We start from the raw sequence: 25,212 nt of genomic DNA on the forward strand, positions 1-25,212 counted from the left end.
GTTGAGAGAGATTTGAAGAAAGAAGGGAATAAATAGATAATGGGTAAACAGAAACCAACTATAAATCACATGAAAGGCAGAGTGTAACTCAAATACACGTTGGAATAGGAAAATTTTATAAGAAAAAGGATTAATTGGTTAAGGAATTAATAATCGTGGTGATTCATTTTTAGCAGGACCACCTAAAGTAGGAAAGCTTTCACTGATGAGTAAAAGGTGGATATTAAGAAGACATACTCTCAAACAGATCTGAAGCTTATTGCAATAAGGTCTAGAAAATAATCTATTTAATTTTATCCCCTTGAGTTCAGCCTATGTGGCATGAAATGTTCTGATATCATAGAATGAGATAGAAACAATGCAAATTTCTAGTTCCAAGAGATTCAAAATTTAACAAGGGCAATTACCTCATTAACTTACTACAGCAACATTGGAGATGAAAGTTGAGCTAAAGAAGAAACAAATGTTGTGTCTATCTGGAAGTGGATAGTATATTTAAATCTTGATACTGATGAAAACATATTTTAAATATGTCCATATACAATTTTAGAGAATCTGAAAATAGAATACATTTATAATGTGTTATAATTCCTACAAAATAAAAATACAATAAACAAAAATTAAATGGCTAGCAAGAATGAATCATTTTTTGAGATAGGAGGATTATAAATGAAAATATTAGTTGCCATCTTAAACAAGAATGCTTTTACTTCCCTTGGAGAATAAATTGAGCAAAGCTAAATTTATATTTTTACTATTTATAAGAAATCCACCTGAAAATAAAATGACACACAAAATTTGAAAGGAAGGAGAAGGGTATCTAAAAGACTCAATGTTAATAAAGGCCAAATGTAGCGACAATAGTAACAGGAAGACCCACACTCACTATTCTCAGTTTGACCCATTAAATACATAAAAGTAAAAATGCATGTAGAATTTAATATGAAATAAACTCAATTTAATTTATACACCAGTATTTTATTTATTTATATTTATTTTTTATCTTTATTTATTTTTTAATTTTAATTGGAGGTGAATTACTTTACAATATCGTGGTGGTTTTTGCCATACATTCACATGAATCAGCCATGTGTGTACATGTGTTCCCCGTCCAGACCATCATCCCCCACTTCCCACCCCATCCCATCTCTCAGAGCCATCCCAGTGCACCAGCCCTGAGCACCCTGCCTCTTGCATCGAACCGGAACTGGCGATCTATTTCACACATGATAATATACATGTTTCAATGCAATTTGTACACCAGTATTATATGAAAGTGAAAGTCACTCTGTTGTGTTTGACTCTTTGAGACTCCATGGATTCTATAGTTCATGAAATTCTCCAGGCCAAAATACTGGAGTGGGTAGCCTTTCCCTTCTCCAGGGGATATTCCCAACCCAAGGATTGAACCCAGGTCTCCCACACTGCAGGCGAATTCTTTACCAGCTGAGCCACAAGGGAAACCCAAGAACACCTGAGAGGATAGCCTATCCCTTCTCCAGTGGATCTTCCTACCCAGGAATCCAACCGGAGTCTCCTGCTTTGCAGCCAGATTCTTTACCGACTGAGCTATCAAGGAAGCCCTCAAATTTTTGGATGATACTGCTCTAATAAGACAAAAGCAAAGAGGAACTAAAGAATCTCTTAATAAGGGTGAAGGAGGAGAGTGAAAAAGCCGGGTTAAAACTCAACAGAAATACTAAGATCATGGCATCTGGTCCCATCACGTCATGGCAAATAGAAGGGGAAAATGTGAAAGCAGTGACAGATTTCCTCTTAGTGTGCTCCAAAATCACTGCAAATAGTGACTGCAGCCATGAAATCAGAAGACAATTGCTTCTTAGCAAGAAAGATCTGACAAACGTAGACACTGTGTCAAAAAAAAGGCACTATTTAGCTGATAAAGGTCTGCATAATCAACGCTATTGTTTCCCGTAGTCATGTACATATGTGAGAGATGGACCATCAGTTCAGTTCAGTTCAGTCACTCAGTTGTGTCCGACTCTTTGCGACCCCATGGACTGCAGCACACCAGGCCTCCCTGTCCATCACCAAATCCCGGAGTTTACTCGAACTCATGTCCATTGAGTCGGGATGCCGTTAAACCACCTCATACTGTGTCATCTCCTTTTCCTACTACCTTCGACCTCTCCCAGCAAAAGGGACTTTTCAAACGAATCAGCTCTTGGCATCAAGTGGCCAAAGTATAGGAGTTTCAGCTTCAACAGTAGTCCTTCCAATGAACACACCAGACTGATCTCCTTTAGGATGGACTGGTTGAATCTCCTTGCAGTTCAAGGGACTCTCAAGAGTCTTCTCCAACACCACAGTTCAAAAGCATCAATTCTTTGGTGCTCAGCTTCCTTTAGAGCCCAACTCACATCCATACATGATGACTGGAAAAACCATACCCTTGACTAGACAGACTTTTGTTGGCAAAGTTATGTCTCTGCTTTTTAATACGCTGTCTAGGTTGCTCCTAACTTTCCTTCCAAGGAGCAAGCATCTTTTAATTACACGGCTGCAATCACGATCTGCAGTGATTTTGGAGCTCACAAAAATAAAATCCATCACTCTTTCCACTGTATCCCCATCTATTTGCCGTGAAGTGATGGAGCCAGATGCCATGATCTTCGTTTTCTGAATGTTGAGCTTTAAGCCAACTTTTTCGCTCTCCTTTTTCACCTTCAGCAAGAGGCTCTTTGGTTCTTCATTTTCTGCCATAAGGGTGGTGTCATCTGCATATCTGAGGTTATTGACAAGGCAATCTTGATTACAGCTTGTGCTTCCACCAGCCCAGCTTTTCTCATGATGTACTCTGCAAATAAGTTAAATAAGCAGGGTGACAATATATAGCCTTGACGTACTCCTTTTCCTATTTGGAACCAGTTTGTTGTTCCATGTCCAGTTCTAACTGTTGCCTCCTGACCTGCATACAAGTTTCTCAAGAGGCAGGTCAGATGGTCTGGTATTCCTATCTCTTTCAGAATTTTCCACAGTTTCTTGTGATCCACACAGTCAAAGGCTTTGGCATAGTCAATAAAGCAGAAGTAGATGTTTTCTGGAACTCTCTTGCTTTTTCCATGATCCAGCGGATGTTGGCAATTTGATCTCTGGTTCCTCTGCCTTTTCTAAAACCAGCTTGAACATTCAGAAGTTCATGGTTCACATATTGGTGAAGCCTAACTTGGAGAATTTTGAGCATTACTTTACTAGCGTGTGAGATGAGTGCAACTGTGCGGTAGTTTGAGCATTCTTTGGCATTGCCTTTCTTTGGGATTGGAATGAAAACTGACCTTTTCCAGTCCTGTGGCCACTGCTGAGTTTTCCAAATTTGCTGCCATATTGAGTGTAGCACTTTCACAGCATCATCTTTCAGGATTTGAAATACCTCAACTGGAATTCCATCACCCCCACTAGCTTTGTTTGTAGTGATGCTTCCTAAGGCCCATTTGACTTCACATTCCAGGATGTCTGGCTCTAGGTGAGTGATCACAGCATCATGATTATCTGGGTCATGAAGGTCTTTTTTGTACAGTTCTTCTGTGTATTCTTGCCACCTCTTCTTAATATCTTCTGCTTCTGTTAGGTCCATACCATTTCTGTCCCTTATTGAGCCCATCTTTGCATGAAATGTTCCCTTGGTATCTCTAATTTTCTTGAGGAGATCTCTAGTCTTTCCCATTGTTTTCCGCTATTTCTTTGCACTGATCTCTGAGGAAGGCTTTCTTATCTCTCCCAGCTATTCTTTGGAACTCTGTATTCAAATGAGTATATCTTTCCTTTTCTCCTTTGCTTTTCACTTCTCTTTTTTTCACACCTATTTGTAAGGCCTCTTCAGACAGCCATTTTGCTTTTTTCATTGCTTTTTCTTGGGATTTTCTTGATCCCTGTCTCTTGTAGTGTCACAAATTTCTGCCCATACTTCATCAGGCACTCTATCTATTAGATCTAGTCTCTTAAATCTAGTTCTCACTTCCACTGTATAATCGTAAGGGATTTGTTTTAGGTCATACCTGAACGGTCTAGTAGTTTTCTCTACTTTCTTCAATTTAAGTCTGAATTTGACAATAAGAAGTTCATGATCTGAGGCACAGTCTGCTCCCGGTCTTGTCTTTGCTGATTGTATAGAGCTTCTTCATCTTTAGCTGCAGAGAATATAATCAATCTGATTTCAGTAATGACCATCTGGTAATGTTCTTATATAGAGTGTTCTTTCGTGTTGTTGGAAGAGTGTGTTTGCTATGATCAGTGTGATCTCTTTGCAGAACTCTATTAGCCTTTGCCCTGCTTTATTCTGTACCCCAATGCCGGAAGCCAGTGTGAGGAATCCCGCCCGTGACAAGGTCATGAGGAAGGAAGCTGACATACGCAAGGCATGCTCAGACTTCAGGGACCCCTCTGGAAATTCCTAAGCATGTACCCCAACAAAAATCTGCCGGCTTTTGTGCTCTGCTTTTCCACTTTTCTGATATTCTCTGGGAAAAAGTCAATTCAGGGTTTTAGTCTTCTGCATTTGAAAGGGATGTTTCAGTTAAACCCCTCTGATAGCTCTCTAGCCTGCCTAACAGGTTCCCCAGACCTCTTGCAGCTTGTGAATTGCTTACAGCCCCCCAACCGCGGGAGGCACAAAGCTTAAAAACATCTTAAAGATACAGAGCCTTTTCTAAAGAGTTAAAAATTATATTGGTAGAGGGTTTTCACTGTTGACTCAAGGATTGCTGCCAGACCTCCATATTCTTTATCTTTTAGGCACCTGAAAAGATGTTAATGTAAGCAGGATGTAGAAAAAGATACATAGTAGTTTTGATGTGAGCAACACTAGACTTTTGAGTTAATTGCTTCTCTTTTGCTGTAAATCACTGTACTCCCTCTACTTGTTATAAGTTGCTGTATCCTTGCTGTGTAAGAATGTAACTTTATTTAGTGCTTTCTGAGGGTGACACCAGACCTTGGGAAGATCAACACAAATAAGTCTTGTGGTTGACAAACCCTTACCAGAAAAAAGGCTGTAAAATGTTAATTGGCCCTTTTGGCTGGAAGATGATGTAAATTACCTAAGACTTGTGTATACAATTAGGTATGCAGAGAGAAAAGCCTGGTTTTGATAAGAGTCTGGACTGCTAACGCTGCATAACTTTGTGTTACCCATTGATCTCCATGTTTTATCAAAAGTATAAAAGGCCTTCTGAACAATAAAGGATGGGACCAGATTCTCAGACCAGTTTCTCGGACTAGTCTCGGCCTGGTTTCTTGGGAATCTGGCTCCCCCCGTGTCTCTCTCTCTCTCTCTCTCTTTTTCTCTCCCTTTTCTTCCCTCTGCTCTTTACTTTAATTTCAGGCTGAATTTCCATCTGGGGCGCGGAGGCTCGCCAGGTCTACTTATTTGCCCTGGTTATTAAGATCCGCGAGAAAGGGAGCTTAAGGCGAGGCACCCTTAGATATTCAAGCGGGCACCGGTGGCCCAACGTAGATGGTGCAAATTCCTTGTCTGGAATTTTATTGGTCTTCCGCGTAAACCAAGCTATTCAGCCCTCTTTCTCCACTTAATCTTCCTACTGCACTATAGTTTCTTAATCTAATCTTATATTAATAAATAAACAAGTCTTTCCACGCCAACACCGTCCACCCTTCGAATTCCCTGGATCCACCGGGGCTGGACCCCGGCACCCCAAGGCCAAATTTGCCTGTTACTCCAGGTGTTTCTTGACTTCCTACTTTTGCATTACAGTCCCCTATAATGAAAAGGACATCTTTTTTGAGTGTTACTTCTAAAAGGTCTTGTAGGTCTTCATAGAACCATTCAACTTCAGCTTCTTCAGCATTATTGGTCAGGGCATAGACTTGGATTACCATGATATTGAATGGTTTGCCTTGAAAACAAACAGAGATTATTCTGTTGTTTGTGAGATTGCATCCAAGTATTCCATTTGTGATGGCTACTCCATTGCTTCTAAGGGATTCTTGCCTACAGTAGTAGATATAATGGTAATCTGAGTTAAATTCATCCATTCCAGTCCCTCTTAGTACGCTGATTCCTAAAATGTTGATGTTCACTCTTGCCATCTCCTGGTTGACCACTTCCAATTTGCCTTGATTCGTGCACCTAACATTCCACTAACATTCCATTTTCCTATGCAATATTGCTCTTTACAGCATCTCACCTTGCTTCCATCACAAAGAAGGCAATGCACTGATGAATTGATCCTTTCAAATTGTGGTGCTGGAGAAGACTCTTGAGAGTCCCTTGGGTAGCAAAGAGATCAAACCAGTCAATCTTAAAGGAAATCAACCCTGAATATCATTGGAAGAACTGATGGTGAAGCGCCAATACTCTGGCCACCTGATCCAAACAGCCAACTCATTGGAAAAGACCCTGATGCTGGGAAAGGATGAAGGCAGTTTTCTGAAAGAAGGCAGAGGATAAGATGGTTGGATGGCATCACCAGCTCAATGGACATGAACTTGGGTCAACTCTGGGAGATAGTGAGAGACAGGGAGGCCTATCATGCTATCATCCATGGGGTCATGAAGAATCAGATATGACTTGGTGACTGAACAACAACAATCTTATCTAAATATTTCATTTATGCTATAAAATATATTTCACACTATCAGCAAAAACAAAATAAATTAACACATGAAAACTTTAGAGGAACTAAGTATTAGTTTACCACATAGGAAAATATACATGCTCCAAAGTAAAAATCATATAGATTGTAATGCGTAATTAGAATGCAGTGAAACTATTTCATCATTAAATATACACATATAATTTTATAAAATCTGTATTACCATTATGGAAAACAGGAACCACTCTTTCAAATACCTCTCAATCAAAAGTAAAATTTAATTATACACAGATTATGAATTAACTCATCAAGAGAAAACAAACAAACAAAAAAAAACATTGAATAATTTGTTACTGATTGGGCTTCTTGGCCTCCTCAATCGAGAGACACTGATCAGCTGCTGGACAAGAAATTCAATCAAGGCTTTACTGGGGACCCTGGTGCAGCAGCAGACTGCAAAAACAAGTAACAGTTTCCGTTGCTGGCTCAACCCTGAAGGATAGGTGAGCTTGTTCCTTCTATGGTAAAAGTAAGGATTTGTCCAGTGATTGGCCCATAGGGGTGGTTTAGGTGTTTTGCCCACCCCTTTGGAATCCTGTGTGCAGGAGGCATGCACACTGTTTTTACTCTTGAACCCCTGCCTTTGCTCCTGGCTCTTCAGAAATGGCAGTTGAGATTTTTTGGTCTTTTTGTATCTTTTGTCAGAAATTTGCCCTGACTGCAATTGCACACAGTTATTTTTACTCCCTTCTAGTGTTTCTGTATTTTGGTGCTGCTGCTGCTGCTGCTAAGTGGCTTCAGTCATGTCCGACTCTGCGCGACCCCATAGACGGCAGCCCACCAGGCTCCCCCGTCTCTGGGATTCTCCAGGCAAGAACACTGGAGTGGCTTGTCAGATTTTGGTGCTCTAGGAGACATTTGAACAAGGTCAAGCATTGCAGCATCACAGCAATGGGTCCCAGTTCCCAGCCTGTCTCAATTGCATTGCCAAATAGACCTGCATTTACAAAACACTCATGTGAGTTTGAAAATTGCTTACAAAAGAAATAAAAATATTAGAGAAAAATACTAATAGTGAAACTGAACAGCTATAAAATCAAAGCTTAAAATAAAATTTAAAAGAAAGATGGGGATGTAATGTACAACCTGGTGACTATAAGTCATGGGAATGTAATGCACAATATGGTAAATTCATTGTCTATTTGGAATTTGCTAAGAGAGTAAAAGCTTTTATCATAAGAAAGAAAGCATTTTGCAACTACGAGTGGTGACAGACATTAAACAGACAGTGTGGTGATCATTTTGTCAAGTATACAAATGCCAAATCATTATGTTATATGTCGATTACACCTCCATTAAAAAAAAAAGATTTTTTGAGAAATCCAATATATTCAACACAAGCCTGGTAAAATTTTCTAATAGAAAAGAGACAGAGACATGTCATAACACACACACAAACACAAAATTGTGTAAGAGCAGTTACTGCCATCAATCTTCGCCTACCCAGTAACAGCCACTGCTGATCTCAAGGAAGCTTATGTTTCCCTCACTGCTGTGTCCTTTATCATCTTAGATAAAGGATCCCTAAGGCCCTCCTGAGATCCTTTTAACTATCCATAAATAGAATTTTCCACCATAGGAGATTTTAATCTCTAGTCAGTAGAAGTTAGTGGTTTTTCCAGTAACCCCATTATAGCATGCACAATTCAATAGTAGCACGCACAATTACCTGAGCCTTTAGGTCTCTCCTTCCACACTCTGTCATGACAGTTCTTACATCTCTACTTCCATTAACGTGAGTCAATTCTTTCCCTAAACTTGCACAAGTTGACCCTCCAGCAAACTACAACCGTACCCTGAAATACCTTCATGATGTTAAACTGTGTAATGGAAGAGTTACTCTATTTTAGCAAACCCTTTTTAATTCAACTTTACTTTTTACTCCCTTTAATCCAGTCCCCTCAGGAGACACTCCTAGTCCTACTCTCCCAGGTCCATGGTAGCCAAGTCTTACATCTTCTTTGGTTTGTAATCTTTCTCTTTCCTTAGCAAACCCAAAACTTTCCAGGTCAATTCATATAAAGATTTTACCTTAGTTCTTGATGAAGTATGAGGAGGTGACGGTACACTCTGAGGAAAGCAACATTATCATTTTGTGAGACATTTTCTCCTTTGAGGGTTTTGCACAGTCCTAAAGCAAGATGTGTTACTCACTTACTCATGTTTTACTGTTTGTGAATCTATGGCCTATAGCCCGCCAGACTCTTCTGTCCATGGAACTCTCCAGGGGATCTTCCCTGTAATACAGGATACCAGGATTCAAGAAGGGAATGAACACCCACTCCAGTATTCTTGCCTGGTGGGCTACAGGTCATGGGATGGCAAAGAGTTGGACATGACTAAACAACTAACCATTTCACTTTCAAAGCAAGATAGGCATCCAACTACCTTTCCAACCTGCCTTTCAACTAAGGATAAAGACAAGTGAATGGATTGCTTTACATATCATGCTATGATTGTGATTATTATGCAAATGAATCTAAACTGAATTTAATACTCATGAGTTTATTGATACCTTAAGCTTACTAATACCTATGCCTATTTGACTGATACTGTAAACTTTCTTTAAATGCCAGAGTTATTGAATGATTTAGGACATTCCTTTTCACTTGTGTCCCTCCTGGTGAAAGGGATACCAACAGGTGAAAGGCATAGCAACTATGCACAGCAATGATATGCAATGAATAACGAGGGAATTCATTGGACAGTAAGTAATGTGACACTAGAATACTATCCACGGAGTCTGCTTTTGAGGACCAACTCTGCTTTTCCTCTTTTTTATTTGGTTTCCCTATTGGCTCAGATGGCGAAGAATCTGCCTGCAGTATAGGAGACCTGAATTCAATTCCCTGAGTTGGGAAGATCCCCTGGAGAGGGAATGGCTACCCACTCCAGTATTGCCTGAAGAATTCTTCATGGGAAGAGGAGCCTGGCAGGCTACAGTTGATGGGATGGCAATGAGTTGGACACTTCTGAGTGACTAACAGTTTCACTTTCATTGGCCAGTAATTAATGCAACACTAGAATCCCATGCACAGAGTCAGCTTTTGAGGACCAACTCTGTTTCTCCTCTTTTTTATCTAGCATTCTTGGGATCTACTACTATCCTACTCTTTCAATTTCTGCCTGTACAGGATATATATTCTAGTTTTTACCATTCCATTGGCATGGAGCAGTCCTAGTTCTTGCCTAGCTATCTCATATGGAGATGCAGCTCTAGGCACGGGTGTGGTGGAGACGAAGACAGAGTAGCAAATGTTTTAGCTTAGTTTTCCAAGAACAAGAAGGAGAAAATTATTTGGATGCACATAATTTATGGAATGTGCTTCATAAAACCCAGCAACAGAGGGAATGAAAAGAAGAGGGAAGGGAAAAGAGCTCGGCAAGTATGTAGTCTCACATAAAACCTAGCTACAGTTGCCTCCAAATAAGGAAAAAAAGCCCGACTCTTGCATAAATACATCAGTGAGCCACTGGTTATTGACCACCCCGGGAGTGGGGGTTGGGTGAACGAAGTTTCCCAGGGTAAGGTGGCTCTTGGAAGTTGTGGCTAATTCTCTGGAGAAGCCGGCATGCGGTAGGAAGAGAAGGAGGAGATTTAATGAGTAGTGAGCGTCCCAGGTGGCGCTAGTGGTAAAGAACCCACCTGGCGATTCAGGAGACATAGAGACACAGGTTTGATCCTTGGGTTGGGAAGATCCCCTGGAGGAGGGCATGGCAGTACCCTACAGTATTCTTACCTAGAGAATCCCAAGGACAAAGGAGCCTGGCGGGCTACAGTCCAGGGGGTCACAAAGAGTCGGACACAACTGTAGCGCCTTACACACAGACACAGTGTCCAACTCTCACAGCGGCTGGAGGTCAGCACGTTCGCACTTTAAACCAGATCTGGGTGGAGAATCCAAGCATCTTTTTAAAAAGTGATTCTTTTTTTTTTTTTTTTGGTATTTATGATATATTATCTAGTAATGCCATTCTGAGAAATCTACTCTACTTATATTTAGGTCTTGCATCTGAAGAACTAGGAACACACTGAATGTTCTCTAAGGCTTAGTTATGGTTAATATTGTAGAATGCTCCTTCTCTAAATATGGAGAAAACAGTATTTTTTTAAGTCTTATCTTGATGAATAAGGTAAAAATGGGAAAGGTACATTTTTAAATCTCTAAACTGTTCTACTTATGCAAGTTATTCTAAATTGCATAATTATTATTTGACAAAAATATCCACCATCAATTTACACTAATAAATAACACTTAATGGTTATGAATGAATTACAGTAGACCAACATCTGGGCATCTAACACAGGATTATAGTAAAAGGAATCACTTGTTAATTACAGAAGTTTCTCAACCTCAACCCTATTAACATATGGGGCTAGTAGATTCTTTTTGTGGAGTTCTGTCCTTTGCACTGTGAGGGCTTCCCAAGTGGTGCCAGTGGTAAAGAACCCACCTGCCAATGCAGGAGACATAAGAGACACGTGTTTGACCCCTGGGTCAGGAAGATCCCCTGAAGGAGGACACGGCCACCTACTAAGTATTCCTGCCTGGAAAATCCCCATAGACAGAGGAGCCTAGCAGGCTATAATACATAGGGTTACAAAGAGTCGGACACGACTGAAGCAACTTAGCACACATGCACCCATGTGCTTTGCACTGTAAGATGTTTAGCAGCATTTCTGGTTTTAACACCACCAGTTGAAAACTGCTGTTTTGCCTCACAAAGCGCAACAACACATGATATCTGACTCTATCACAGACTACTTATGCTTTCCAAAGAGAGCACAGTGTTCCATGAGATGCCGCTAAGGATTTCAAGATAAAACCTGAAATTATGTTGTAACTTCTCTAGTTATGGGCCTGAGTGAACAGATACACCAAAGAGGTTGATGCCACTGACAGCTTAGAGAATTTGTAACTGAAAATCTTGTATTCTTCAGGTAGCACCCAGAAGCAGAAGGCCCAAACTGTTCAGTAGGACACCTGAATATTAAAGAGATATGAGGTTGTAGGCCAAGAGCCTAGGGATAGTGGAGCCAAACATGCCCAAGAAATTAGATAAATGGGGTATACTATATTGTGGATGATGCTGAAATTATAATTAATTGTGTTCAAACTTTTCTGAAAGCCTACTACCTAAACAGACTAAAGGAGATGGCATTCTAGGGAAGTGAGAGTTTGTTACTAAAGGAGTATGGCTTGTCCACATCAATTTTCCAATGTGGCTTGCAGATGGATGAAATTATCAGAACTATAGAGAAGGGTAACCACAATATAGTCTTCCTAGGTGACTTACTGGTAAAGAATCTGCATGCCAATGCAAGAGACGTGAGTTCCATCCCTGGGTCGGGAATATCCCCTAGAGAAGAAAATGGCAAACCTCTCCAGGATTCTTACCTGGAAAATCCTATGGACAGAGGAGCCTGGCAGGCTACAGTCCATGGGTTCCAAACAGCTGGACATGACTTAACGACTGAGCACAAGCACTAAGCACCATATACAGATATGTAGAGCAGTAAAGTCAGAAGTAAGTCATGCAGCTTGATCAGAACCAGAAAATACAAGAGAACTAGGCATTACTATTGGCTGACATAAAACTAACCATGAATCTTACTCCGAAACTAATCAAAATCCTTTTTCTTCCTAAGTGTTCTAGGGTGAGAATGATCCTTACAAGTCTATGATCTTTTTTTCTGTATTTAAATATGCATAATTTATGGCAAGATGATTAGCCAATCCTCATTTTTCACAGATTCAGTATTTGGAAATTTGCTAATTTGTCAAAACTGGAAATGCTTCAAATAAATACCTACATTTTTACACTCATTCACGGATATTTTGTTGTTGTTTTGTCACCCAGTTGTGTCTGACTCTTGGGACTCCATGGACTGTAGCCTGCCAACCTCCTCTGTCTGTGATTTCCTAGGCAAGAATACTGGAGTGGATTGCCTTTCAAGATACTTTTAGATTGAAGTACAGTTGATTAAAATATTATGTTAGTTTCAAGTGTATAACAGTGTTTCAAAACTTTTATAGATTAAATCTATAATTTTTTGTAGCTAAGTGGAAATATATTAGGAGAAAGGTAATAATGGAGGTTAACTGGAGTCCTATACTTACAGTAGTTTTCCCCAAAGTCTATTATCAACAGATAGTGAAATATCACATCTGAGGGTCACTGTTTCCATTTTCAGGCCAGTCTCCTCTTCAGTAAAACCTCAAACCCCTGGGCTTTATGCTTTGACAGTTGTCACACACATTATTGATCCCAACAGTGAAAGTTCATAAAAACTCAATTTACTTAGGTTGTTGCAACAGAAAGAGGGAAAGAAATAGCATAGAAAATGTTTGGTGTCTTTTGTTGATTTATATATTGTAGTTACAATAATGCGAAATCTACTGTTTGAATAGACACTAATACTTGAGCTTCAACTTAAAGAAATTTACTTTTAAGTTGTTAATGAAAACTTTAAGAGCACACACCACATTCTTCTGCTTCGTGTCATATCCTTTTCTTTTCCATTGTATTTTGGCTCAGATCCACTCTTCATGTCCCTTGAGTCAGAGGATCAACTTGACCTATTTTATGTAACTGCCATTTGGATTTGAAGGGATTTTTTATCTTGAAAGTAGAATTTTTCTAATGAAGGATATTTCAGTAAAATGTACTTTAAAAATCAAACAATTGAGGTGAATTGGTTATGTACTGAATTCCATTAAGCAAATCTTTCAATAAAAACAACAAACATGAGTTTTCATCATTTATCACTATCTAAACAGTTTCAATGACGTTAAATAAAAACCTTTCTCATTTTCACAGTAACATTTTCAATCAAGATTATAATTTTTTCCAAAAATATTATAATATAAATATGTTTTTATACCAAGTATCAATTTTCTGGTTGATTTAGTCACACGAAGTGCATAATTTAAAGTAAAACGTATTGCTCGTTAAGTGAGTCATATTAAGAGGGATATAAACACTGCCTTTTAGATGAAGTGATACGTGAATGATGCACACAGAATGCAAGCTCAGATGCCCTTTATTTTTGCCATAGATGGACTACCTGTTATTGTACGTTATCTTTTTTTTTTTTTTTAATTGGAGGATAATTGCTACACACTGTTGTGCTGGTTTCTGCTGTACAACAACGTGAAATCAGTCATTCCTTCCTTCCTCACGTTCAGTGGTGTCCAACTCTTTGGGACTCTATCAACTGTAGCCAGCCAGGCTTTTCTGTGCATGGAATTTTCTAGGCAAGAATACTGGAGAGAGTTGCCATTTTCTACACCAAGGCATCTTCCCGACCCAGGAATTGAACCCATGTCTCTTATGTCTGGGCACAGGCACTGGCAGGCAGATTCTTTATCAGTCTCCTCCCTCTTGAACTTCCCTTCTGCTCTACCCCATTATTTCACCCCTTCTAGGTGAGAGCGCCAGACTGAGATTCCTGTAACCTCCAGGAGCTATCTACTTTGCACATGGTAGTGTATTCCAACTACAGTCTCAATTTGCCCCACCCACTGCTTCCCCCACTGCGTCCATAATTTTGTTCTCTATGTCTGAGTTTCTACTTGTGCCTTGGAAGTAGGTTCATCAGTACCATTTTTTTCTAGATTCCATGTACATACTATCTTTTATACCAAAACAAATTCACTGCCACTGTTCACTGAATGTAAAGCCAGGTGAACACCGAGAGGAAGATGACTTGCAACAACTTGTTCTGGTGCTGCACTTCAGTTATGACTACACTGATCTCAAATCCTAACTTTAGAACAAAGTCTCCTTAGCCATTAAATCTGAACAGAGCTTCCTGGTGCTTCTGCTAAGTAGAGAGTTCTTGTTCTGTGATTTGGTGTCTAACTTCAGATAATCCAAGTTGATGATTTTAGGAAGAGGGCACTGACTTCCAAAGCATTGGGTTTAATGTTAAGAATATTTCCTTATTTTTCAGAGCATTCTTTCTTATACTGAAATGAATTTATTTAATCCACTGTAGCTATTCTTCCTTTCTCTGTCCTCAGTGTTTCATTTTTTTCTGTACATTAAAGCATTCCTTCATTTCAAATGTATTTGGCAAGGATGTACTTTATGCAAGGAAATGTACAAAAAATAACCCCAAATAATAACACAGAACATTAGTACACAATAACTTTTCAAATATTTGAGGACATATGCCTATGCTTGTTCCTTGGAAGAAAAGTTATGACCATCCTAGACAACATGTTAAAAAGCAGAGACATTACTTTGCCAACAAAGGTCCATCTAGTCAAAGGTATGGTTTTTCCAGTAGTCATGTATGGATGTGAGAGTAGGACTATAAAGAGAGCTGAGCACCAAAGAATTGATGCTTTTGAACTGTGGTGTTGGAGAAGACTCTTGAGAGTCCCTTGGACTGCAAGGAGATCCAACCAGTCCATCCTAAAGGAAATCAATCCTGAATATTCTTTGGAAGGACTGATTCTGAAGCTAAAACTCCAATACTTTGGCCACCTGATGTGAAGAACTGACTCATTTGAAAAGACCCTGATGCTGGGAAAGATTGAAGGCAGAAGGAGAAGGGGATGACAGAGAATGAGATGGTTGGATGGCATCACTGACTCAATGGGCATGAGTTTGAGTAAGCTCCAGGAGTTAATGATGGACAGGGAAGCCTGGTGTGCTGCAGTCCATGGGGTCAAACATGACTGAGTGACTGAACTGAACTGAACTTGCAAATGTGACAACGATTTCCAATTGATTTCACTTGCAATTACACCAAAATCTATAGAGTATTTACTTTTATCTTCACCGCTATTCTCTCAGTCAAAGCTTCCTGGTTTTCTCTGCATATACCATAACTTCATGCTAATTCTTCATTCAACAGGGATAGTGATTCTTAAGACATGCAAAATTGATTCACTTTCTGTCTGATTAACATCAATTAAACAGCTTTTCATTGCAACGCTAATTTGATGTTAAACCTTTATAAAATACCATACAAATATGCTGGTTGATCTGGCCCTTGCATACTTTTCCAACACTGATTCTCACTACTTTCTCTGTTGGGCACAATGGTATTTCTTTAGATTTGAAATATTCCAGGGTCTCCCCTGCCTCCCGAACTTAGTACGTGCACTTACTCTTTCTTATTTTACATCAGCGGAGGCACTCTGTACCCATTATTCTTCAGGAGTGACCCCAGATAAAACCAATTCTTCCTATTCACGGTAGAAGTTGCTAGCTGCTTACTAGCATTCATTCATTCTTCTGAACTGCACTTCTCAGACATGTAACCAAGAGGAATGGGAGTGGAAGTGATGTGTGCTACACTGGGAACAGCGTGCCTTCTGCAGCTCTCTTCCTCATCTCTCTGAAGTGATGTAGTAACAAGTCCCCAGGGAACTAAGGATCACTCAGAAACCCGGTTGCTGTGCAGTGAAGGAAGAAAAGCCACATCCTAACAAGAGTATTCTCTCTGGACTAGCAAGTGAGTTTAGTGCTAGCATTCCTATTTTCTTCTTTATTTTGGATTTGCCTAACTGATCTTACCCTGCACAGCTGAAAATAATGAGCAGGATAGCTAAGGCATGCAATAAATAAAGAAATCAATGCCCATTTAGTGCATTTGCAGGAAAAGATGGAAAATAGTAAGGAGTTAAGTGTGTTGATTCCAGAGCTTAACCCTCCACAAGAGAAACTAATGATCGGGCAATAAGAGAAATAAATTTTGCAGAAAACTGAAATCTATTAAAAAACTTGCCACAAGCAAGGAAGACTGGACGAAGAGAGAAGCAGTGACTTTGTGGTTAAGACTGTGCTGCAGTGTTTTAAATGGACCACCTACTCGTCCCTCATGCACAAACTTAACAGCAAAGATGAAGGTGCTAAGGATGGTGAAGATGGTAGCCTGGAGCCCTGGTTCAGGTTGCTAGTGTCAGAGGAATCCAACTCTATGGTGAAAGAACTATGGTTGTGGCCTCAGCCTGTGGGGTGGCCCCTCTAGGACCAGCATGAAGACTTACCTTCATTTTGCCTCCCTCAGAGTTGTCCCAAGGCTGGGAAGCACTCTGATTTTGCTGAAAACATTTAAAAAAACAGGTATTGTTCTCCATAGCCTGCAACAAAGAATGATACTCCATCTTTTCAAAACTGTATTGTATGTTGAAGTTCATTTTCATTTCCATGTGCATTTTTGAATCATCTTGATTTTTTACTAAAAATACTATTGGGACTTTTTGGTGAATTAGGTTAAATCAGTTTGGGGGAAATGACAATGTTACATGATGCTATAATGACAATGATATAAAGCTTTTTTTCATTTGCCTCCTCTTAATTTCTTTGATTGTTCTTGTGCAGTTTTAGTCTAGATCTGGAACACATTTTATTATATTTATACCTATATATCCCATGTTTTGTGATGCTGTTATAATTGTATTATTTTTTAAAAAATATATCAGATATCAAATATTTATTATCATGAATTTTTACATATTTACCTTATAGCTTGAAACATCATTAAATTCACTGATTAGATCTAGTAGCTTATTGAGATTTTGGGGGGATTTCTACATATTGAATCATATTTTTTGTAATTAGAGATTTGGTACGTTTCAAATTCTATGGCTTGTATTTTCTTTATGTGTTCACTGCGCTAGTTAGGAACTCCAGTTTGATGTTAAAAATAACCAGGAAAGAAGGGTATATAGGACTAACGCTGACGCACGGAGGAAAAGAATTCAGTCACTGACCAGTAAACATGTCAACTGTAGAACTGTTAATAAACTTCTTATTTTATAATATGAAAATATGGTAGAGCTCTTTCATATCTCACACCCAATTTCCCTGATAATGAACATCTTTTATTAATACCATACCTTCCTCACAATTTATGATCCAATATTGACTCACTGTTTCTTTTTCTTATGTTTCTTTTCTTATAATGTTTCCTACTTTTGGTATTAGATTCATGTTGATGCTACTAAATTCTCAATTATTATGGATTCAAATATTTCTTCTGTTCCTCTCTCTCTTCTCATTCTGGTATTCTCATTATACCTGTGCTACATTTCTCAAAGGTGTCCCACAGTCCTTGGATATTTTGTTCTGTTTTATTTTTTTTTTTTTTCTGTCTTCGTTCTCTTTGCTTTTCAGCTTTGAAGGTTTCTGTTGAGATATCCTCAAGCTCAGAGGTTCTTTCCTCAGCTATGTTGGGTACTAATAAGCCTGTCAAATGCATTCTTCATTCTATTACAGGATGCTTGATCTCTAATCTTTCTTTTTGGTTCTTTCTTAAGCTTCCATCTGTCTGCTTACAAAGCCTACCTCTCTTGCCTGCTGTTTACTTTATCTGTTAAAACACTTGGCATAGTAATGATAGTTGTTTTAAATTCCTGCTCTGATAATTCCAACATTCCTGCCATGTCTTTTTCTGATGCTAGCTTTGTCTCTTCAAACTGTGTTTTTTGCCTTGTAATTTTTTCTTGATAGTTGGATGTGCTACACCAGGTAAAAAGGACTGCTGTAAATAGCTTTTCAGTAATGTGGTGGTAAGCTGCTGGGATAGAGAAACCATTCTATAGTCCTATGATTATGTCTTAGGCTTTAGTGAGACTATGCTTCTGGAATGTCAATTTCAAAAGTGTTTTCAGTTCTTTTCTCTACCTTGGATGATTGGTGGTTCCAACTTTTACCTCATCTCTGATTCTGTTTTGTTTTACTGATTTGTACCTTTATACTGGATTTTTACTTTGTGCTTTTGTGTGTACCATATGTTTCTTGCATGCTAAAAAATGTGAGGAACATTTGAGTCTGAGATAAATTATATCTACGAAATTGAATGTCAATACCCCTCTTGCTAGGCTATTTAATGTAGGGGGTTGGATTATTCTAGTCAGTAATAGACTTGTGTTTGGTTTTGTTTCTGTAATGTTTACTATGGATTTAACACAACATCAAAGACATCTGGCATTACCTATACTTGGAGAGTGGCATGGTTTGTTGGAGTTTTGCCTCAATTTCCTACTTCACCCTTGAAGACATTTTTTGTGTGTATTTTTTCCTCAGACATTGATTTTCTCTTGGCCATTGCTTTTCTCTTGTGGTAGATGGCTGTTGCCTTTACTGAGTGAGTACTAGTTTGTTAGAGAAAATGTAGAATCAATGAGAAATGCCTTTTCTGAAATCATGTGTTCTAAACATGATACTAAACACAGTATTCTAAAAGCTAAGGATGACCAGAAATGGAGGCTGTCATGTTCAAAGAAATTATATGTATGCCTGCAAATGGCCATATCCTGACAGACATAAATATTTCCCATTTTCCATCTCCAACACAACTAAAATCTACCTTGTGGTACAGAAGGCTTGGTGCCTATCCCCTTTTAATTTCAGGATTTTGTCCTTAGAGAAGTTTTGACCAGGCTTTTTGCCTTTTCCCTGGTGGCTGCCTCTAAGTTCATGCACTGTGGATGACTAGTCAGCTTCACATCTCTCAAACTCTCTCAAATGTGCCTTGTGATGTTTCATCAATGATGAGCTGAAGTATGGCTAAAAAATCTCCAGTTTGTCTGCAGTTCTTTGACGCTAAGCCAATTAGTCCTTAACAATGAATTAAATATTATAACTAAATTCTTACTCACTTAGAAGGCAATACTATCTCCCCCTTACCCTCTGTCATAAGTGAGCTAGTCTTTGGGTTCTCTATCTCCTGATATCCTAGAAGTCTTGCTCATCCTTGTGTTTAGTCACATTTGACTGTTCACGACCCATTGGACTGTAGTTCATCAGACTCCTTTGTCCATAGGATTTTTCAGGCAAGGATACTGGAATGGGTTGCCATCATTTCCTTTTCCAGAGGATCATCCCAATCCAGGGATCAAACCTGCATCTCTTGTGATGTCTTCTGCATTGCAGGCAGATTCTTTAGCTATTGAGCCACTGGGGAAGCTCTAAAATTTTAGGCTATCTCAATTGCTCATCAGATATCAGATGGGTTTAAAAAATTTTAAAGATTATATTGTTTTATTATTTTTTTTTGCTCTCATGATAGAAGTAACACTGTCCAGCTTTCTACTTCATAGGGAAAAATGTGCAACTCTTATTTACATTTAAATTATATTATTTATTGTTGTTATTTGTTCCATTTTATAAGGGCTTCTTTCATTGCATATAATATACTTTATTTTTCAGGCCTACCAAATTGTCAATTCTTCAAACAATCTTTTACAACTTATTTTCACTCAGTAGTGAGGTCCAAATAAAGAAATAAACTATCAATTCAAAATAGAAACCAGTCTTTGGTGTGTTTTCTTCCTAACTAACTATAGTGTCTCATCTTCCTAATTCTTTCCATAAGCATTCAAAATTTAAAAATTTCCCAGGCATGTGGATTAATGAAGCTGCCCTATATTTTTCCAAAGCTAGAATAATTGTATACATTTTAAATCTCCTAGTAAGGCATGAGGTAGTCTGTGCTGATCCTTTCAAATCTAGACAAATCAGTACTGAGTGGTTTTCTGACAACTCTTAGTATTGAGTCTGCCACTGAAGCTTTAAAAAGTGCTGCTCGATTTTCATTCATTAGAGCTATTTCTGGGAGAGTCTTTTCAGTTTGTTCACAGACTCTCTCTGTCTCATTCTCTCTGCTGAATTTCTGTGGTACCCAGCAATTCTCCAAGATCTATTGTAAGTTAAAAATTTACCTTATGGAAACTGCTTGTTTGTAGAAGAAAGCAGAAATGTAGAAAGCAAACTAGAACTAGAATAACTGAACTTTGCAACCCCAGTGTAAAAGTTGACTAAGGCTAGGATGCTAAACTGATGTAAAAGCACTTAGGTTTAAATTCATTGGTAATAATATTCTTTAAACAAAAGTGAAAATGTTAGTCACTCAGTCATGTCCAATTCTTGGCAACCCCATGGACTGTTGCCCACCAGGCTCCTCTGTCCATGGGATTCTCCAGGCAAGAATACTGGAGTGGGCAGCCGTTCCCTTTTCCAGGGGATCTTCCCAACCCAGGGACTGAACCCAGATCTCCTGCATTGCAGGCAGATTCTTTATTGCCTGGACTACCAGAGAAGTGCAATATACTTAAAAGGGAAAAATAAGTTTCTACAGTCAAACAATTATGGCAGTTAGTACCTCAACCAAGGGTTTAAAGTTAGCATTGCCAACAGTTAAAAATAATAAAGAAAATTGATCAATTAATAAAGAACTATTTTGGCAGTTTTAAATTGGAAGAAATTATGTTACTATTTTAAACAAGCTAAAAAATGGATATACACTTACAATGGCATCGACCAAACAGAACTTCAGCTTCTGTGTTGTCTTTTATGGCTTTAAGAATGGAAGGTACAGATGCTTCACTCTCAGCCATTATGCAACCACCAGCAAAGAGAAGGCAGTTTAGAGTAAAGTAACAGCAAATGGGACCTAAAATCATGAAGTTAGTTCATATTTTTACCTGTATTTTTTTCAAGGTATTTTGTTTAGTTGATTAACAGATTTAAATATTTACACATGTACATGTGTATGTATATGTAAAATGCATATAATATTATATATACACACATGTTTACATAATAATATATATGTATTGGACAGAGGTTCGTGACATTGTACAGGAAACAGGTATCAAGACCATCCCCATGAAAAAGAAATGCAAAAAGCAAAATGGCTGTCTGGGGAGGCCTTACAAATGGCTGTGAAAAGAAGAGAAGGGAAAAGCAAAGGAGAAAAGGAAAGATATAAGCATCTGAATGCAGAGTTCCAAAGAATAGCAAGGAGACATAAGAAAGCCTTCCTCAGTGATCAATGTAAAGATATACAGGAAAGCAACAGAATGAGAAAGACTAGAGATCTCTTCAAGAAAATTAGAGATACCAAGGGAATATTTCATGCAAAAATGGGCTCAATAAAAGACAGAAATGGTATGGATCTAACAGAAGCAGAAGATATTAAGAAGACGTGACAAGAATACATAGAAGAACTGTACAAAAAATATCTTCACGACCCAGATAATCACGATGGTGTGATCACTCATCTAGAGCCAGACATCCTGGAATGTGAAGTCAAGTAGGCCTTAGGAAGCATTATTACGAACAAAGCTAGTGGAGGTGATGGAATTCCAGTGGAGCTATTTCAAATCCTGAAAGATGATGCTGTGAAAGTGCTACACTCAATATGCCAACCAATATGGAAAACTCAGCAGTGGCCACAGGATGGAAAAGGTCAGTTTTCATTCCAATCCCAAAGAAAGGCAATGCCAAAGAATGCTAAAACTACCGCACAATTGCACTCATCTCACACGCTAGTAAAGTAATGCTCAAAATTCTCCAAGCCAGGCTTCAGCAGTACATGAACCGTGAACTTCCAGATGTTCAACCTCGTTTTAGAAAATGCAGAGGAACCAGACATCAAATTGCTAACATTTGCTGGATCATCAAAAAAGCAAGAGAGTTCCAGAAAAACATCTACGTCTACTTTATTGACTATGCCAAAGCCTTTGACTGTGTGGATCACAATAAACTGTGGAAAATTCTGAGAGAGATGGGAATACCAGACCACCTGACCTGCCTCTTGAGAAACTTGTATGCAGGTCAGGAGGCAACAGCTAGAACTGGACATGGAACAACAGAATGGCTCCAAATAGGAAAAGGAGCAGTCAAGGCTATATATTGTCACCCTGCTTATTTAACTTATATAGAGAGTACATCATGAGAAACGCAGGACTGGAAGAAGCACAAGCTGGAATCAAGATTGCTGGAAGAAATATCAATAACCTCAGATATGCAGATGACACCATCCTATGGTAGAAAGTGAAGAAGAACTAAAGAGTCTCTTGCTGAAGGTGAAAGATGAGAGTGAAAAAGTTGGCTTAAAGCTCAACATTCAGAAAACTAAGATTATTGCATCTGGTCCCATCACTTCATGAAAAATAGATAGGGAAACAGTGGAAATGGTGGCTGACTTTATTTTTCTGGGTTCCAAAATCACTGCAGATGGTGATTGCAGCCATGAAATTAAAAGACACTTACTCCTTGGAAGGAAAGTTATGACCAACCTTGACAGTATATTGAAAAGCAGAAACATATACTTTGCCAACAAAGATCTGTCTAGTCAAGGCTATGGTTTTTCCAGTGGTCATGTATGAATGTGACAGTTGGACTATAAAGAAAGCTGAGCACCAAAAAACTGATGCTTTTGAACTGTGGTATTGGAGAAGATTCTTGAGAGTCCCTTGGACTGTCAGGAAATCTAACCAGTCCATCCTAAAGGAGATCAGTCCTGAGTGTACATTGGAAGGACTGATGTTGAAGCTGAAACTCCAGCACTTTGGCCACTGATGCAAAGAGCTGATTCATTTGAAAAGCCGTGATACTGGGAAACATTGAGGGCAGGGGGAGAAGGGGACGACAGAGAATGAGATGGTTGGATGGCATCTCCGACTCAATTTTCATGTGTTTCGGTGGACTCTGGGAGTTGGTGATGGAAAGGGAGGCCTGGCGTGCTGCGGTCTATGGGGTTGCAGAGTTGGACATGACTGAGCGACTGAACTGAACTGAGAGTAAACTTAAATTCTATGAGCTGATTATCAACATTTATTGAATCAAATGTGGGAAAACACTAAGAGTTCTATCTTCAAATTTATGACACACATACATTTATCTATGTGTATATATTTATGTGCATATATATTTATACATATAATTTTCCCCTCCCAATTTTCCTTTCTCTTCCTTTTCTGACACTTTAATTATGCAGATATTCTATATTATCTAACTAGTCCCCTTGCTCTCTTCATTCTTTATACTTTATCTTTTCGTCCTTCACATTGGGCAATTTCTATTGCAATCCCTTCAAGTTCATTTTATCTTTCCTTTGCCATTTCCTCTAAGCTGCTAAGTTCTTCCAGTGAACTTTTTATTTCAGGTATTACATTTTAGGTCTACTAGAATTTCCATTTGCTTCCTTCTATCATACCTATATTTCTTTTGAGAATTCCCCTTTCCCTTCATCAGGAGCATATTGCATTGAATTTTGTTTGCTACTTTAACATGTTTTCTGATATTTTTAGTATCATGGTCTTGTTTTTCATTGATTTCAATTTATGTTCTTTTCATTTGAGAATGACTTCTATTCACTTGTTTATTCATGTATCAGGTAATTTTAGATGGCATTCTTGAAATGAGGGATATCAACTTAAGAGAGATTATTTTATTTTTCTCACTTGAGCCTTGTTTCTTCTGCTTTAGCATTCAATTATATAATTGAACAGCAAAAATTACTGTTTATTGGGCTACATCTTTGGTCTCATTTCAGATCGTTTGTTTTTAGCTGAGTTTTCTTGTAGTTGTTGCAGACATATGTGGTTGAGTGGTCACATAGAATTATAGTGTATAGAATCTGAGAATTTGGGACTCTTTTCCTTTTGCCATTTTCCCTTTTCATTGCAGAAATCAGAAAGTAAAAGTGAAAGTGAAGTCGCTCAGTAGTGTTTGACTCTCTGCGACCCCGTGGACTGTAGCCCACCAGGCCTCTCCGTCCATGGAATTCTCCAGGCAAGAATACTGGAGTGGGTTGCTATTTCCTTCTCCAGGGCATCTTCCCGACCCAGGGATCGAATCCAGGTCTCCTGCATTGCAGGCAGACGCTTTAACCTCTGAGCCACCAGGGAAGCCCATTGGACTTCTTATATTCAGTTCTCTAATTTTCTAGCCACAAAATGGACTTCCCACTATCACTGCCTCTCACATGCTGCACTAACAGTGTATGATCTCAGGATAAAATCCACAAATGTTGGAATGTACTTTGTCAAATTCCACTCCGATGAACAGGCAACTCCCCCAAAATACATTCTGTGTTCACCAATGCTGCTTTTTCTGTTTTATATCCAATTTTTATAGTGCTTTTCTTTGGAGAATCAGTCAGGTCATATCTTACTCAATCATTAACAGAAGTTTAAGTCCTGTCTATACTCTTTTCTGATTACATAATGTGTCATATTGTATTATGTCTCAGACATTCTAAGTGCTATCTTTTGCCTGAAATGTTTCAGTCCTTGACTTCATTTTCCTAACTTAGTGAATCTGCAAATGTCAGATTGTTCTTTCAATGAAACTGTTGTGTCTTTTTAATAGCTCCTATTGAACTTCTAGAATTATGTTATACTCACTGGTTTGCTTAACTACGTATCTTATTAAAACACATGCATCTCAAAATCTAAGTCTATATTTTAACATTTCTTTATATCTATCCAAGTACCTTACTCAGAACAAGTACCCAAAATATGTTTGTTGCACTGAGATGAGTGAAATTAAATTCAATCATTCTTTGTTCCCCCCCACTGCCTCCTGTTGATAGAAAATTTATTTGGTGAATGTTTTCTATCTGGAATGGACAGAATTTTTAAAATCATGACAAGAAAATGATCATGGAAGCCAGATAAATTCTAAGGTTAAATAGAATCATATTGTTAAATAAAATAAAATAAAGTGAGGAGGATGGTATTTCTGAAAGATACTCAAAACTTGCAAAATTATACTAAATGTCTCAACAAAGACTCCAGTTGTCAGGAGTACCCCTAAAATCAAGTGA

The sequence above is a fragment of the Capricornis sumatraensis genome, chromosome 12 (genome assembly GCF_032405125.1).
Source record: "Capricornis sumatraensis isolate serow.1 chromosome 12, serow.2, whole genome shotgun sequence".
Classification (NCBI taxonomy): Eukaryota; Metazoa; Chordata; class Mammalia; order Artiodactyla; family Bovidae; genus Capricornis; species Capricornis sumatraensis.